Source organism: Lathamus discolor, chromosome 3 (assembly GCF_037157495.1).
Source record: "Lathamus discolor isolate bLatDis1 chromosome 3, bLatDis1.hap1, whole genome shotgun sequence".
Taxonomy (NCBI): domain Eukaryota; kingdom Metazoa; phylum Chordata; class Aves; order Psittaciformes; family Psittacidae; genus Lathamus; species Lathamus discolor.
Genome location: NC_088886.1, coordinates 147870683 through 147889520, shown reverse-complemented (window position 1 = coordinate 147889520; position 18838 = coordinate 147870683).

The window sequence follows — 18838 nt, the reverse complement described above, 5'->3', positions numbered from 1 at the left end:
AATTTTCAATTATGGTAAGTATCCAATTTTTCAGCTTGCAGCACTGGTCTAAGTCACCCTATCTCTAACATTCTAATTACAGACATTAAAAGTTCCTTATAATTATTGCAGAAAGATCAGTAAAATTAAAAATATTGGTTACTTGCTGCTATTATTACATTTGCTCTAATGCAGCCGAGGCTTAAATTTGTGTCGGAGCTGCCAGGCGTTTCATCAGTCTCTTTTTGTGACTTGTTTAGAACAACTGGTTTTATTTCACAGTCTCGGTAACTGTTCCAACAGGTCTATTAATGGTTTGGCACTCTACATTTTGTAAAGCTTTAATTAAGTGAAACAAGCTAAAAATCACTAATATGTGCCTTTAGCAAAGTAGCGATGTAATTATCTCATTTAACAGATAACTACTTGTATTTCATTTTTCAAAGCACAAAGAGAAAACTAGCTCTAAATGTCACTTTTCAGGCTCATTAAACTCACTAGAGAAATATCAAATTAGAGATTTCCACTACAAATATTATAACAAACTCCACAAGCTGATAGAAAAAACACGAGTATTCGGGAAGGGACAAGTATTATGAAAGACTATGTTTTGCAGAATAGATGCTGGTTACATATTTGCAAACAACTTTAATTACAACATTACCTAAAACTTTGGTCCTCTTTAAAAGATTCAAAGTATCAAATTCTGTATTGCCCATTTTTATAGTACAGTTACACAATTTTACATTCAAGACACAATTCCTTCTTTTCTTACTCAACCTAAGCATTATTTTTTTCCTTACTTACCCTAAGCGTTATTTTTTTTCCTAAATCACCTTTTCTAAGTTACTCTCTAAACTGCATGAGAACTAGGTGATAAGAGAAAGTTATGCAGATGTCAGCCTGCAGGTTCAAGGTAAGATTTGTTTGTGTGTGTGTGCCTGATATAAGCACTAACATGGATCCAGTTTTCTGGCATAACCACTGTGACCTCAAAACAACATATTTACATTAAAGCCTGAGACCTAGACTGCAAAGTTTTCATACAATAAGCAAGAAGCAATCCATAGATGGACACTCATTAACTTTCATAGTTAAATATTCCTGGACTTTGCTCATATTTCTGTCAAGCTGGTCATACACACATTTGCATTTATTTCAGTGTCACTATAGATTTGTCTGTCTTTGCTGATGACAAAACTATTGCCCACACATAAAGTTTACAGAAAGCCTATGATCAATCTCCACAGCACAGAAGCCAAACTGGAAAGAGAGAAGAGAATCCTGGCAATTCCCAGTGAGAACTGTTATACACAAGGACCTCCCAATGTGGGCTAAAACTCTGGCAGGTGGGAGCAGTGGGTACCAGTCACACATCCCAAATCGAGAATGTAAAAACATCGTACAGATGGATGAAGACCCCACGGTTCTGGTCCAGGACCACAGCAAAACCAGCCATCTGCTCGATTTCCTGTCCAACCACCCCACTCTGGTTTTCAGTCCTCTTTAAACACCAAGAACCATCCCATCCACGAGCACAGCCATAGCATGTCTTACCCCAGGAGCCCATGCAAGCCACCATGGCTGACAGAATCAATCCCTCCAAGCTGGTCTGGCAGGGCAGAATCAATGAGGTTACACCAGGGATGCATTCAGCTTGGTGTGACTGATGCTCTGGGATATTCCTAAGAGTGCAGCTACAGGCCTAGAAGTAAATACACAGAAATGTTACTGCATTAAAATGCATTTGTATTCTGTTGTGTTTCTTATTGTGTATTATAATACTGCTTATAAGCCCGCTGTGAAGAAAGTTGAAGCAATAAAGAGTGACTGATTGATTGATGCATCCCCATTTTTAGGGTCCGTTGCACAAACTATTTTGATAGTGGAAGCCCGTAAAGTATAATGTCTGTGCTAAAAGTGACACAATGAAGAAGATGATGCACCTGCTTCAATTTCAGCTTTGAGTCATTATTTAGAGCTGGGGGTCCAGGAGTTGCAAAATACTGCCTTGCTAGTTCCCCACTGGTTTTCCAGAAGATAAATGTCTAAAAGTAAGGACCCCAGGCACACAATAATAAAAACCTTTTTAGAGTCTAGACCCTTCCACTAGTTAAAGGAAACCTATTCCCATTTTTCTGTTAGGAAAAAAAATGGGATGCAGTTTCCCAGTGGCAGAGATCAAGTTTTTTATTTATATTAAAAATGCAGGATTGGGGGGGGGAATAAATAAATAAAAAATCCTTGTATGGACAAGACCACTGAGTTGAGGGGTAGATCTGACCCCAGCTCTTCAACTCTGATCACAGCACATTGCAGAAGGGAGAGACTGGCCTTATCTCCATGGTTAGACATAAACTGTCCTTGTAAATAAGCTGACAGTGTCATTTCCTTTTGGGGAACACACTGAAGTTTAACAAAGCACTCTGAAAGCTGATACCAATCAGAGCAGAGTGTTTGTGCACAATTATTGGCCAAATCAATGTTTTCTTTCTCTTTGGTAAATCACAGAATCAAGCAGGTTAGAAAAGACCTTTAAGCTCATCAAGTCCAACCTTTACCCCAGCACTGCCAAGGCCACCACTAAACCATGTCACTAATGGCCTCGTTAAAGGGTGTGTGAACACTTCCAGGGACAGTGATTTTACCACTGCCCCGGGGCAGCCTGTTCCAATACCTGAATATGAGCAAATCTACAAGAACTGAGTCACTCAAAATTCAACCTCCTCCAAAATCAGGTTATTCAAAACTGAGCTCCTTAATTCAGTCCCGACCCGCACAATAAGTTGCACAGGTCTCTGAGCTGGCACAGGTCTTGAGGGGGAAAATATTCCTCTTTTAAGCTCAAATCTCTTTATATTTTTTAGAGGACAAATCCCACAAAGGGTATTTTCCATTCCCCCCAACACTAACGTCAGTTAAGGACTAGATTCAGATTAGGTAGTTTTTTTCCCTCAAAAAGCTCAACTATTTTATATATTTTGGGACTATTTTGGCCAAAATGAGAAATCCACTGCTAACACATGCATGAGCACAAACACACACAAAGCCCTCTTGGAAACTATGAGCACTTGTGGCATTCCCACTGGACCTTGGGGACTTCTCTGCTGACACTGAAAACCCTGGGCCTGAGTGGAGTTTAGACGAAGACATACCTCAATTCCTCATGCTGTTGCTCCCCCATGGAGAAGCCAGCCTGCAGACCCCTGGCTGTACGTTCACACTGTGTTATCTTCATATTAAAACTAGTATAGATCCACATACACATTCACCACACCAGACTAATGAAGCTGCGATATGGACTGGCATCACCCAGTGCAGGGTTCAAACAGGACATCAACCCCTTGAAACACAAAGAACAGCAAAGTTAGTGCAACACCAAGGAATGGGGATTTTACGTATTTAGCTGATGGACTTCATCACTGGGCTAAGACAAAAGATATGCCAGGGGACACATTTGGCAGAAACAATGGGAGAGCTGTTGTACCAGAGGGCCAACCCCAACCTCTTGCCTTTCACATGAACCATTACTGGGTGCAAGTCAGGCCATAGAGGACTGAAATGAAAGAGGAATGACATCAGACTTTGTTCACAGATCATGAACAAATTTACCTTGAAATGAACCTTTCTCAACCAAGTTTATTAAATATGTGTTCTTTCTTCTGTCACATTTCTAGCATACAGGTTTGTATCTGCGGAAGTTGTACGTAACACACTTTGCATTTATAACAAGGCGGCTTAGATATCAAATGACCAAATAGCGCCAAAGAAAGGTTAAAGAGTGTGACCTGTTGAACTCTAACCTTCAACTGTTCTTGCAGGAGATACATTTTCCCTTAAGGAAAATAACTAACCTTTGAACCTAAGACCTTCATATTTATCTTTTGCCTTCTGGCTCTTACTGACAAAGCTTCAGAAGAACAGTCCTAAAAGGAGCAGGTTTGCTTCACCTTTCTGATCAGGTTGGGCTACATCTGGCTATATTCTGCCCTTTATACCTGCACGGATTCCATTAGTTTTAAGGGTAATGTCTTAGGACCAGAAATAAGCCCTGGTTTTGCTGCAGCCTTATTGTGGTCATCATCCCAGATTACTTTAGATCCTCCACACAGAAGTGAGTTGATCTACTTACTCTAACTCACCATCACAGGATCTTATATCTGTTTACTTACCTATAGGGTTGCCCTACAAAGCAAGGGCAAACATCCTTACAGATCAAGCAGGACACCATTATCCTGCAATAATATTCTTCTCCATTGACATTATCTCTTCATTTTTATCCATTGCAGAGTAAACCAGCATCTGTCAGAGGAGGAACTCTGTATAGGATTCTCCACCTGACTGTTACTAAAAACTTTACTTCTGAGGAGTTTCTATTCAGATTCTACTTGCATTCACCCAACAGACCCCCTTATCCTATAAAAGTCTGTAACACAGTCTGTAAACTGCATCCACCAAGGGCTGTATCCATCCTCTTTTCCCTTCCCTAACACATTCCAGAATTTCTTCTGCATTTTCCATGGCTTGTTGGCCTTCTGTTGGCAGAAATAATAAATATGATCTATGGTACCAGAATATTGACTCAAAAATACTGAAAACAATTCCCAGCACTAACACAGACTTTCTGCCCAACTTGGGTTTAGTTTCTCTTGGCCAGATTACGGACCGATACTCTGGTAGCTGCTCACCTGTGCAAGCAGATTTATTAACATTAATATAAAAAACCCAGAACCAGTTCCTCAGGCTCCTCCTTGAAAATGAGATTATGGCTTTTTACTTTCTCAGACCCATCATCTGAATCCAAGCCAACAAATTGGGTCTTCTGGCTGGTTCAGCCAACAAACACCACAGAGGACTGGCTTAATAGGAGAGTTGTATGAAAACAGTAAAATACCCAACCCCATCACTAGCCCAAAGCAGTCCTCATCCCTTACGTATTTGCACATGAAATTATTACCTGAATTACATATGAAATTATAAACAAAATTATTGTGGCCTTTCAACAAGGGTTGGGCTCTTCTCATTCCATCCCACAGCCATGACCATGTTTCCGCATTTTGCTGAAAGGATTCACCAGTCTAGTTATGCTACTGCTCCATCTGAGGATATGAGCTTCATACTCCTCAAAATACATGGAAACTTAGGAGGTGGGAAGAGGTCTTTTTGGTCCATCAGGACGATCAGTGGTGTCAGAAGCATCATGTGCAGTGCTCACTGAAAAATGCTTTTCTTTCTTCTTTTTCCCTTTTCTCTTTCTCTTCAAGTTTCAGACTGAAATACTACGCTGAACTTTGTCCAATGCAAATCAGCTCCCATGCTACAAGTAATTCAGAGTCTGCTACTGAGTCTTCAAAGTAACAAACAGGATGAGGAAGATCTGCCCATGAACCACCAAAGCAACTGTACTCTGAGCTCACTCTCTTCATGATTGCCAGGGTACAACAACTGACTGCTGGGAACTGGGGATTTGGCTGTGGAATTAGCTTCTCCAGCACTGTCAGATCAATCCAGCCTTACTCCTTCCTTTCAGACCAGGCTTCCCACTGGACCTGGAATATATATATATACATATCCTGAATGATGTTTTCTGCAAGTGAGAAGACCAGAAAACTCCATTACATCAACTATGCTCTCCTTGTGAAGATTTAATCTGCCAAAGACCCAGAGAACTACTTTAAGAATGACCAACGTCTGGGAAGATATTGTGCTTCTCTTATGGTTCCTCTGATTCATACCAGCCCTGACCTTCAACTTCCTTCATATCTTAAGCTTGGGCCTCCTTTGAAGTGATCCCTTCATCATGGGGAAATGTCCACTAAGGACCAGTCGCTTCATACAATCACAGAATCATAGAATGGTTTGGGTTGGAAAGGATCTTAAAATCATGTAGTTGCAACCCCCTGCCATGGGCAGGGACACCTCACAATAGACCATGTCCTCCTGTATAAGTAACTCCACCAAGATGTAGACCTTCAGAACCCTTAGCCAGAGCATGAGTTGTCTCTTACCTCGCTCCCTTCTTGAATTAGTAGTGCAAAACCATAAATGCATAAATGCCTCACAGGAACAGCACTAAGAGCCCATTCTTAAGATGCTGTAAAAAATTTGCCGTGGGTCTCAGAATCTGAAAGGTCAGGATCTGTTAGCTAAGTGTCATTGCCCATGAGGTATATAGAAAAGGTCCCACTGTTTTAAGAGCACTACAATGCCTTATCACAATGAAGCAGACAAAAAAGAGGACTGCAGCTTTAACTTTATATATCTGGCTTTTGTTGGCTGAAGCCAGATCCTTGGTGTTATTTTAATGCAGCAGCAAAGAGCTGTATTTAATACATGATAGGCTCAAGATGCTGGCTTTTTTTTTTTTTCCCCTTCTTTTTTTCTTTTTTCTATGTGTGCTGAATATCCAGCACGTAATTGAAAAAGGAAAAGGAGCTGCTTGTTTGCTGCCTGATCCAGGAATGATTAAAGGTAGAAGTTTTTCAGACATTACTGACAGAAAGGGTATAGTTAAAGCTGCTTTAAAAAAGAGAGCCTTCATAAAGAGCCAGTACTCAAACCGCTATTAAAAGCAGTGAGTGAAATGCAGCTTCTTCACCAATTACTGAAAGGAGTGTACACCTTAAAGCACTCTTTGAATTGTGTCATACCAGCCTCCCCGTGCTCCCCCCATCCACCAGTGTGTGTGTGTGTGTGTGTGGTGGGCTCTCAGCCTTGTGCCAGGCCATTCATTGGTACATTAGTGATGGAGAAGGTGGGGGAAGAAGAGAGGGTTACAATGCTACAGCAAGTTCACTTCTCGCTTGTTGTTTGCGACCCATTTACAGCTGAACGGCTCTGTGCAGAGCCAGCTCTAAATGACTCTCTCCACCTCTTCACCAAGCCACTTGTTTTTTGTCATTTCTTTCTCTTTTTTATTAAAAAAAAAGAACAAGAAATCCAAAGGAAATAATTGATAAACCGAACGGTGTCCACCTTAAAGGCAAATGCATATATCCACCTGGTTAAAATTCCTCCTCTTTCTTATTTTCCGTCTCCCTATATCCATTTTGCTCGGCACTGTTTAAACACTACTTCATCAAACGCAGCCCGAAGCGAGCAAAAAGCACAGTAGAGTAAATAAAAAGTTTAAAGAAAAAATAAATAAATAAAAAAATCACAGACTGGAGGGTAAGTACTTTTATTCCTGTACTTTCATTGCCTGGGGGAATTATTATTCCATTGCTGGTTTCAGGAGGGAGGGGGAGTTGGGAGGGAGGGTGAAAGGACAGCCATGTTATTCGCAAAATGGATTGCTCCTCTCACTGCTTTTCACTCCTCTGGGTTCTCAAAAGTCCACTGATTACAACAAAGTGTGGCCATCTATTCCGTCTTATTGACAAAGGTCCTTAATTACTGCTGCACCAGTAATACCTGCTATTAAATTCTGCTAAACAGAGGCTGCAAATTAGCTGCGGATCCCGGTAACCTTCTGTGTGTAATTACAGGCAGCGGGATTGACGCTGAGGCTGCAGCACTGACCCGAGTCATAGCAATGGGAAACCTTTGTTTATCACCTGTGGTGGGGGCCAAAATGTGAATTTAAAAGCTCTCCATCAGTGGAAGGCCTTCAGAAACCTGGGAAAGCAACAGGAAGGCAAAAAGCAAACTGCTCTATATTTATAACCGGCTTCTTCAATCGCTATTTAAACTCACAGCTCATTAACCTGGGTGGCTGCTCCAGCATGCCAGCCATGCAAAGTTTAAAATGGCAAAAATTTAGGTTGCCTGTTCGAGGTGTTCTGTATTTCATCAAGGCCTTTAACCTTCATTTAAGAGCCAGTTTGCTGCAATTGCTAACTATAAACAGGCTGTGATATTGAAAAATCAAACCCAATAATGCACACAGGTTTTGCATTTCCGTGGTGAGAGGCTGGTGGTTGGGAAGCTCTGCTCTGCCTCCACTGTGTTTCAGAGTGACCATTCCTGGGCACCGGAGCTGTCTCCAGCCATGGCTCCATCCTGCTCAGCTCCACATGCCAAGGTCCCATCCTGACCAATGCAGGCTGCAATAGGATGGGCAGCAGGTCTACACTGCTTGTTCTACATTAGTGTGCTCATCAGAGTGGGGCTCCAGGTGCCTCAAAGAACCCATTGCATGTGTAGATCCAACCACTAGTGGTATCAGGGCGAAAACCACCAACTGAAAGCCAGTGCTGTAATTCTTTGTATTGTATTGTCCCTGTTACAGGGGCTCAGTTTGTAAAACCAAGCTGCCTGGAAAGAGGATGTGCAAGAATCTCCCACAATCTCCTGCCTTCCTCTTCTTCCTCCTCCCCTGCCTCACTGCCTGGCTGCAGAACTGCCCTTGATTCCATGCTCTGAGCATGACACAGGCAGTGCAGACATCCTAACAGCCACAACAGGTCTTTTTCTTCTGTACTCTATCTCAGAGCATTGCTTTGCCACCCCAACCTTGCATCAGTGTTAGCAGCATTGTCCTCACCATTGTTCCACTTCTGCCACATCCCCTCTGTGCTTCACACCACTGACTCTGGTGAAGACCACGCCGAAGGCTCTGTTGGCCATCACCTTCACTCTCCATTGAGCATGGAGCTGGCAGGAGCACTTGTGTCACAGGCTTGTGCTCAGAGACGTGAAGGGGAAGTTTTCTCTTCCCACTCTCCACATGTTTTCTGACTTCTAAAAGACTGCTTAAAATTTGGTACCCTCACCCATCAGGAGTAAACATTTCTGAAGTAATATCCAGTCTTGATTCATAGCATTTCAGATAATCTATAAATCTTAGGGACTATTGAAGGATCTACCTGGTAGGTTTGGAGCAATCTGGTCTAGCAGAAGGTGTCCCTGCTCACTAGCAGAGGGTTGGAACTGAATGAGCTTTAAGGTCTCTTCCAACACAAACAATTCTAGGGTTCTATTTCACATCCATGGGCTCTTCATACTTTCCCCTGAATCAGTTTGCGAAGCCCAGCATCTTCATTTCACATTAGGCATTTTCTTCCCAAACATGTCATTCTGAAGGGAATGAGATTGCAGTGCATTTCACTGCAAACAAACAGTAGATACTCTAATTTGCAAAAGAATAATGTTTCAACCAGTCCTAGTTAGCCTTTGAGGATTTAAATATATGTATATTAAATTAGAAGAATATTACAGATATTGTGTAACACAATGTCATATTGCAGCATAGCATGCTAAATTCAACTATTGCTATTGAGATAGAAAATGCTATGAAAATAATAACACACTTGTCCTTAACGATAGAACAAGAAAAACTGAGGCTACTCAGATTAATGGCATGTATCCTTACATCCCAAATCTTTTCTTAGTTCAAGTTTTCCCATTGTGCTCCCCAGCACATCTGCATCACCTCAACTCCCTGACCCACATTACCCTCAGAGAGCAAATTTCAACTCTTCAGGTAACTAAGCTAAAAACACACAACCAAGTCAAAGCTCACAAAACAATATTTTAACTTACATTTTGAAACCTAAAACCAAAAGGTTTTGATTTAAAATTCAGTGGGAATTTGTGTTGATGTCATATAAGCACATACACATATGACGTGTACCTGACATTTGAAGGAAACTTCCAACCCAAACTATTCTGATTCTATGACCTCCTTAAATCCTCTTTCTCAGATTAAAAGCATTCCTAACACAAACATAAACTGAGAATCATAGAATCACAGAATGGTTTGGGTTAGAAGGGACCTTGAAGCTCATCCAGTTCCAACCCCCTGCCATGGGCAGGGACCCCTTCCACTAGAGCTCCAAGCTCCTGCGTCCAACCTGGCCTGGAACACTGCCACAGATGGGGCAGCCACAGCTTCACTGGCAAGAGCCTCCTCTTCCATCACAGATGGGATCAGCCTGTCCTCTCACCTGACTGCCAGGTCCTGATTCTTGAGCCAGCACCCAGGAACAATGCATCCAGCAGATCTGAGCATCCATGAGTGGGTATTAGATGGGCATCCTTGAGATGATGCCAAGGAGAAACCGCAAAGGATTCACGCCGTTGAGCTTACACTTGTCCATAAATAGCAGTTCACACAATATTTTTTAGACAAGCAACTAATGAATCCTGCCTTTATGAACAATTAAATTTTCTGGGTCTCAAAGACTGTGATAGGAATCCTGCAATCTTTACCCCAGCAGCACTTCCACTCCTCCCAGGAGGATGAGCTTCTGCTTAAAATTCCCCATTGATTCAGGTCTGTGGCCTAAGTCCTGTGGCTGCTATTCACATCTCTCTTCTCTCTCTAACTCTACACAATCAAATGCAGAGCTCTGAAGTTTTTTAATGCTTTATATGGGCTCATTTTTGCAAGTTACTGCACAATCAGGGTAGAGTGCAGGGCACTTTGCAGTTCTGAGGCACAGATGAGCTTCCCTAAGGATTACATTTGATGCTGTCCAGAGGTCTAGTACTAGACTTATTCCACCCCCGAAGTCCCACTTAAGCATTATTTTGAAGGCATTAGTGATATTAAGGCCAGGTATTTCTGAGTCTTTAAGGATGCAGTGGCAGAGCATTGCAACGCCTTATTATGGACAGAGAGATACAACTCTTAGCCTTGCTTCAGATGGCAGCCAAGGCCAAATGACCCACCTGAAAACGGATACCTCATCCTTCATACCAGGCATCTAAGCAGTAATTCTGGCCATGCCCTACCTTTATGTGCCATTGGCAACATAGCCACCCTGCCCAAACTGTGCTTGCCCAGGGGGACTTCCAGGCTCCAGTTCCTACCTGTGGAATTTCTACTTCACAGAAGAGAAGAGGAGAAAAAAATATCCCAAATGGCAAACCCAAGCAAAATAGTGTGGCCCCTGATCCAAATCCCAGATTGGGAGCATTAGATAGTCAACAGGTTCATCACTGCGGTAGCATCGTACCTCCAAGTACAGAAATGTACATTTCTACAGCAAGGAGACCCATCTGTTGTGTTAACGTCTTTAAAGAGATGATGCGTCTTTTAAACCCCCTAAAGCATTGCTGACAGTGCTCGAGCTGTTTGTGTTGTAATCACTTGAAATCTTAAAACCCAAGCTCCTGGAGCCTTTGTATTTGTGAGAGCTCTGCTGACCTCTCTCTATTTTCTTTAGAAAAATAAACCAGCTCCCCTGGATTTGGAAAAAAGAAGAGGTAGAAAATGAGGTCTGGAGGCTTTAAACCCAAAAGACAAATAAAAAGAAATCATAGTTCATTAGCTTTCAAAGTAAAAAAGGTGGAGGTTTAGCTTGATTCATTTTTACTTAATATTTCATAGCGTGTGAGCTTAGCAATATCAGAAATCATGTTATGGAAGTGGATTGCATTTTTGCACAGCCTCATAGGATAACGGCACTGTGCAACCTGAGAATTATTAGAGAAGGACGTTTTTTCAATTAGCAATGTGAAGTGTCACGAAGTGATGTTATAAACATAAATCATCCGGTTTTACTCCCCTTACGACGTTCACTTGGCATTAGATTCCACTTCTAGAGAAACTCTCCATGACCCTATACGAAGTCACTAAATAAATAACGCAGACACCAAAGAAACTGCCAGAAATTGAGGGGAGAGACCTTCTTTTTATGATTCGTGAGTATTTGCATTCTTAACAAACTTTAAAGAAATAAATTGCATTATTAGTACATGTGCTATAAAATAAGTAGGAAATAAAAAGTACATTTCCTGTCTGACAATGTCTTAAGAAAACTCTCAAAATGAGCCTGAAGAACACCTGGAAGTTTCTATAGAAACCAGTATTCTTGTCGTTTACTGGATGGTCGCCACCTCACTGGCTTTTTGGTCTGAAATAAGCATCTGCCTTAGCCATTCTAGATCTATAGTCACAAGATGCTGCCACATGGCAGCTTCTCCCTTCCTGACTTGTGTTACCCCCCAAAGCTTCTTTTCTCCCCTCCAAGTGATCCTACAGTCTAGATGACTAGGTTAGAGGCAACATTTAGCTTTTGGAGAGTTTACAATAAGTTAAATGAATCACAGACTGTTACAAACTTATCCTAAACAGCACTTTTAAAAGCGCTGCCTTAGGTCTTTTCCTTCTCATCTGACCTTTTTTACCTCTTAATTTTGGGTGTTCAGACCCCATCTGAAGCTCAGTTGGAGATGCCCTTCTGGCGCCTTTATCAGCTCACAGTCTGAACACCCACCACCACCTTGCTTAGGGGTAAGTCTCACCTACAGGCAGAACCTGGATGAATGTTCACCGCTTTATTAAAGCAAGTGGAAGCAACAAAACTGTCACCTCATGGCTGAGGACTGCACTGACCACTGGTGAGCAGGGCATGCTGTTACTAAGAGCAGCCCTAGTACCTAGTGCTGCACAGGGATATTGCAACAGCTCCAGCTCACATCGCTGTAAAGACCTCTTGAGACCGTGTTCAACCATGCTTATCACAGTCATCTGACCTTTACTCCTTAGCAGCTTCTCTGCATGGGTCAGACTCTGACCCTTTGTGAACGGGCTTTATGTTAACACTTACTGACTGCACTTTGAAATATTAAAATGTAATCATGGGTTGCCAGACCAGGACGAGGGCTGAGTTTTTCTCCTTCTCCCTTAAAAAGCATTGAAGTCCCAGAAGAGGCTGTAAAAATATGTACGCACTTCACAACTCAGACGGCCAACATAAGCATTTCCTAAATCGCTTGCCTATCAAAATCATATTTGGAATTGTGCTCCGTAAGCGATGTGCAAAATTTACATTACCAAAGATGTAGTATGACATCGAAAAAGAGTTACTACAACTGCTCTGAAACACCGTAGTGTGGAAAAGGGGCCTCCAAGGATTATTTTTATTGCCTTTAGTATCCCGTACTGAAGTGCCTCACCACAACAGCAGAAAACCTACAATTAAATATTTAAATCGCCATAACAGTAGTTTTTAAGGCAAAAGAACTTCAAGATTGCTCTTTAGAAATGGAGTGCTTCCTCATAGCATTACACATGAAATACTTTAAAAATAAAAGGGTAATCTAAATTTTATATTGCCCTGGATGTAATAAGCTCCTGCTGAGAATAGTCCTATTGCAGTAAAATATGAAAGTGCAATGCGCTTTTTGATTACATGAGGGGTTTCTATTTGCCACTTTAATCCTTAGAATTCAGCTGTTCCCTGTTCAGTCCTTTTACATCATCCTTAGCTAATCTGTCAAACATTTCAGACAGCCAAACCAATTTCCAGATTGTTCAGGACTTTGCCACGAGCGCCGTGTGCTGTTAATAAGATTTTCATTTGGAGTGATGCCATGTCGTCCGTGTTTTCTATCGTATATAAATACTGAGATTTAATGGCTTCAGGTTTTGTTTAATGTTAACATCAACAATAAAAAAAGGGAGGTTCTCAAACGCCAAGCCCCATAGTGAAATGCACTAGTGACAGCCATTTGCAAGGTTAATGTTGTGGAAAACAACATCCATCTTTGAAACAGTTTCATTAGCCCCATACAGCTGACCTCCCCACATAATGTTGTCAAATGTGACGTGCATCAGATTATTGGGAATATAGAGATCAATAAATATGCAACACCAGCGCTCAGAACGCTCCTGGCATCATAGCCATACAAACGCCATCTAACATCCCAAAGAGTAGCTGTCATCTGTCAAATCTACTAGCAAATAGACAGGCTTAAGGGGAAAGCTATCGGTAATAGTAAAGTACAGAAGTAAAGATGAATTAGGGAGTACGAAGTCAAGGTTCTGATACATTATGGTTCCAAACGGAAAACTCTGGATAAACACTTTAAAGCAAGACTTGCCTTATTTGTTGTGTTAAATGTGAGCCCCCTCCATGAGGCAGCAAACATTACATCTGCATTTTCACGTGCCCACTCCTTGCCCTCTGGGTATCAGCCCACTTGGTGGGGCCCATCCCAACACTCCAGGTGCCTCAGCAGCCCCAGGTCCTGGAGCACGCAGGGAGCTCTGGTCCCCAGTCCCAGCACAGCACCCCAGGTCTGCAAAAGCAGCATAAGGATAAGCTCCCGAGGAGAGGAAAGGTATGTCTGGATGTAGCAGCTTCCACAGAGGTCAGTGTGTCATGATAATAGAAAAGTAAATAATGGGAAATTCATTTTTCTTTTTAATTGATGAAATTAATTCTATTGACATAGCATTCTTCTGGTTTATTCTGGTCTTAAACCAGGGCACAACACTGCAGCACACAGAGAAATCAACATGTATCGTATCACCAGTGTACTTAGGCTTTAGGTCAGAAGAAATCAAGGTACAGAGCAGTAGCAAGTAACAGAATTAAAGAGAGGGATTGGGATTTGGTTTTAAAAGGGAGGAAGAGCAGGCAGCACCTTGCGTGATTGAGTAATTTCAATACATAAGGAAAACAAAGCTACAAAGATCCCTCCTCTCTGATCTTTGACTGTAAACATTTAGTGACTGAAAATAGCTGAGTTTTTCCACGTCTTTTCTGTATGCATGATGCTGTTCCTATTACCATTTCCTAAATAACTGGGGGTAATCCTTAGCTCACAGCTTTGGAGGCACTGATGTGGCTGCCACAGTGATGGAATTCTGCAATAAATGAGCAATACGAATCACTCACTGAGTGGGAGCTAAAAACTCCCTCAAAACTCACAATAGTTCATGCAGAGAATGACACACCTGCAAACAGCACCTTCCCCTAAGATATATGTGTATATTAAAGAGTTACATAGAGAGCATGTTGTCCAATTAAAGACCTAACACATTGGGTGGGGTTTTTTCCTTATGCGTTTCTAAAAACACCCCTTATGTCGTGAAAAAGGAGAACAAACAGAAAGCAGAAAGGTATTTTTGAAGTATACAGTTATAAGGTGCTTGGCTGATAATTTGCAACCTTGGTACACAACATACCTTTTAGCAAGGCTATTTATTTCTCGGGGAGAATGCTACAGTACTTACGATAAAGGCCTCTGTTGGACCTCTTCATCAATAGCAAACCTTTAAGCACAGCACATTTCATAAATAGGAGTTCCACTAACACAGACTTCAAAAGGATAGAACCTGATAATTCAAAAATAGAGCTATATTAAGTGTTCCAACAGTCCATCCATAAAAGCAGCCTCCAAACGCCTCCTCTGTGCAGCATGACAGTCTATTAGAATAATAGCAGGGGAAAGCATAATTACGAGTAATCATTGGTTGGAAAGGAGCTAGTTGTTTTTGTAGAGTAAAATGCCTTCCTGAACCCAGCAGAAATGCAACACTGGTTCTAGCAGTGAGGGCAGGTAGCCGCAGAAAATAATCAGAGCACAGATCTGGAATGATCTGGGTTTATTTTTTAAACCCTCCATATTGCTTAATATTTTCCCAGTGAATTGCACTTAATTTGCTGCCACAGTTAAGTCTGGTTATCATATTATTGCTCTTGGTTGGGCAGTGACATCCCTCTGCTGGAATATCAGCTTGCTTTTGGGAGATACGTGACTTAACTCCTTCCTTCTCATCAATGTGAAGATGACCCTGCTCATGGAGGGGAGCTAGGTCCAGATGACCTTTAAAGGTCCATTCCAACCCAAACCATACTCTATAACTCTCTGATTTTAAGACAAAACATCTCCAGTAGCTGTGCTTTTGAAGACATGAAGGGCAGTCCCTGCAGACTATAAAAGTGGTTCATTACTTGTATGAGAAAGTTCAGAAGGGATTCACAGGTCTTCCTCCTTTCCACATCAATGCAGTACTTGGGCCTACGTCTCCAAGAGCAAAAAAGACCCCGCAGGTAAAAGCAAATTCTGTTTGCATGTATCTGAGCTCCATAAAACCCACTTCCAAGAGCTCCATCTTGCTTCTGTTTACTAAATGCTCTACCTTCACTCCTCACTCTTTCATACTCCCCAGCCTCAGATATGTGCCAGCCACCATGTGCCACCACTTAATAAACCTGGAGATTTGCTGTTGACTTCAGTAAAAGTAGGACTGTGGGGTTCATCCCTATAAATCACTATCTCAGATTATTTATGGCTATTCTTATTAGAGTTGTATATGTTGTAACCTCTGCATATCACAGCCAACCTGTTTACTCCGAAGCTCTAGGAGATCTAGGCTATGAAACTCAAAACTTCATTTGGCATGACATTACATTCCTCAGCTTCCTTGTAATTTTCAAAATGAGCAGCTTTCCTCACCACAAATGAGGCCAAGACTATACTTGGGCCACTTAAGCAACCACAATTATACCACAAAGTGCCTATCACTTTATTTAGTTTGCTATTCCAGGTAAAGGATCAGCAGCTCTTTTGTATTCATCATGTGGAAAGCACCTCTGTAGACCAGCCTATATTTCCTTGCTCTTATGATAATGCTTTTAAGGTAAAAACACCTCTTTGGGCGAACAGTCCCATTATAAAGTGATCTGCTTAGTCACAGCCAGCACTCACTGAAAAGTTTCAATGTTCATTACATTAGCTAGTCTTAAAAATGGAATGCCAACCAATTTCAATCAATATGTAGTAATAAATAAATATTAAGGAACTATAGTGCTAATGTACAGGTAGCCTAATTAAAGCAACAGCATTTGCTGCACTTACATACCTTAATTTTCCCTACAAAATCCGTATTGAACCACTACTTCTTAAAAAAATTGCATTTGCAATTAGAAACACTGAAGTTACATTATCGATTTTCTGCTAAAAACCTTTTTAGTAAACAAGCACAAACTACATTCATTAAATGTAAGTGCTTGGAGCTATGGTGTGAAATTCAATTCAGCCATTATCATGAATTACACTGATTATTGCTGTAATTATTTTCTCTTGGATACAACTGCATTTCTGTTCCTTGCTAGTTGTGTTGGACATATAACCATGTTCATTTTATAGCTAATAATACTCAACTGTAGTTTAAGCAATTACTATCACTTATACAAATCATTAAGTTAAGCTATGGGTACCTAGTAAAATTTAAAAACAGAAAAGTAAAACATCCCTTTTTTTTCCCCTCTGAAATAACTAATGGCATTGGCAACAGAGGAAAATTACCCATGTTAAATGATTTACATTAGAAAAAGTGATCACCTGTGATACACTTCCCCCTGATATTTCGGTCGCAGCGAACTCGTAACTATCCATTTAAAACCTGCCAGGTAAACTATACTCTTGCCTCTACCACCCAGGCTAATAGAATAATCTCTTTTTTAAAGTTTATCTGTTAAAGGGAACAAACTTTTTTCAAGGGCCATTTATGTACTGTCAAGCCACAGCAGAAATTAAATAACCCAACCATTTGATCCATTAAAACAATTTATTTTACAGATCATTTCAAGCACGGTAACAAATAATGATTTACAGTTAGAGAACCTTCCTAGACCCAGTGACCACAATCAAGAGGCTGTATTGCCAGCAATGGTTATCGCTCTTCAGCCCAAAGAACACCCAAATCCCCCAGCATTTTTTAGGACAAATCCATAAGTGTTTATTCCAAGCATTGCATTAATAGGAAGTCCAGCATCATCCACTATAATAAAAGTGGTATTCTTGAAAAGCAGTTATTTCTAGAGCAGATACTGCGATGAAGGTGGTGTTCTTGAAAAGCAGCTCTTACTAGAACAGGGGGTGAAAGCAGCCGGCGAACAACACACTGCAAACCAGTAAGGAAAGAGAAGTTGTTTGGTTCACGGCATCACAGCAAAATGTTATTTTACAGAAAGTCTCCTGGAACATCAGATGCTGCTGCAGACAGAACCAAGGTCTGCACATACCTGTGCTTCCACCGCCTGCTCTCGGCTCCAGCCACCCTGTCCAACAGTGAACTGTTTGTTACCATTTCCCTGATATTTGTATGGAGCAGCATGGATGTACATCACATCAAACAATGTTTACCAGGTAATTCACAAGCTACTTATGGATAGAAAAGATTCTATACGTGTATAGAGAATAAACTCCCAAGAAGTTGCTGAGCCAAGGGCCCAAAGCAGAGTGTGTGACCTGCAACATGCAGGAGCTAGATGTCATCCTATTGGATTGGCATAAAAGTTGCAGTCTAAAGAGTCTGAGGAATAAGTTGCTCCAAATAAAATTTGGACTAATAAGGGCAAAGATATGTGAAATGAAAAATCACTGTCTTCTTGTACTGGATGTAAATTCCAAGTTGATCATTCACTGCTCCTCAAGGCAAACCCAGCAAAATGAGGCTCTGGGGGCTCTCAGAGCTTGGCTCATCCAGTCCATCATCTACTTCTAAGTAAATCTTTGCCCAAATGCTCATGTCCTCCAGGCTGAGAGAGACTCTGCATGTCCATTCTGTTTGGCACGATCAGAAGCTTCAACCTGGAGATAGTTTTAGCGAAGGAGGTGTTTATACGCAACATGTTGGCCACGTCATTGTCATTCAGAATATTTTTTGTTCATCCCAAGTTTCCCCTATGTTTCTCGTAGGAAATCCTGTCCACAACTGACTCTGCACATCTCATTCTAAATGAAAACAACATGACAGCAAAGATCATTTGAATGCGACCTGGAACAAAAAAGTCTTTTACTACAGACAAGCTGGTCCTATTAGCAAGTTTCTGTAGCTTTACTGGATCTACTCTGGTATATGCATTAATAGAATCATTCTTACCTAAGTTATAGTTACAATCTTTTTCCTTCTCAATGGCACAAGACAAGCCAAAAACATTCCAAAACAAAACCTGATGTTTCTCTTACTTGCAGCCACCACCATATCTCACAGCATAAGGCATGCTAACTCCATCACTCATTTACCAAAGACTTTATTGACTTTTTGCTCATAGCTACTTTTCAAAAATGATGCAAATGGACATGAAAATTCTATAGCAAGAGTAGTTTATTTCTGATAACCCCCAAAACCGACTAAGGGCTCCACCTCTCTGGCTGTTTTCCAAGGCATTTT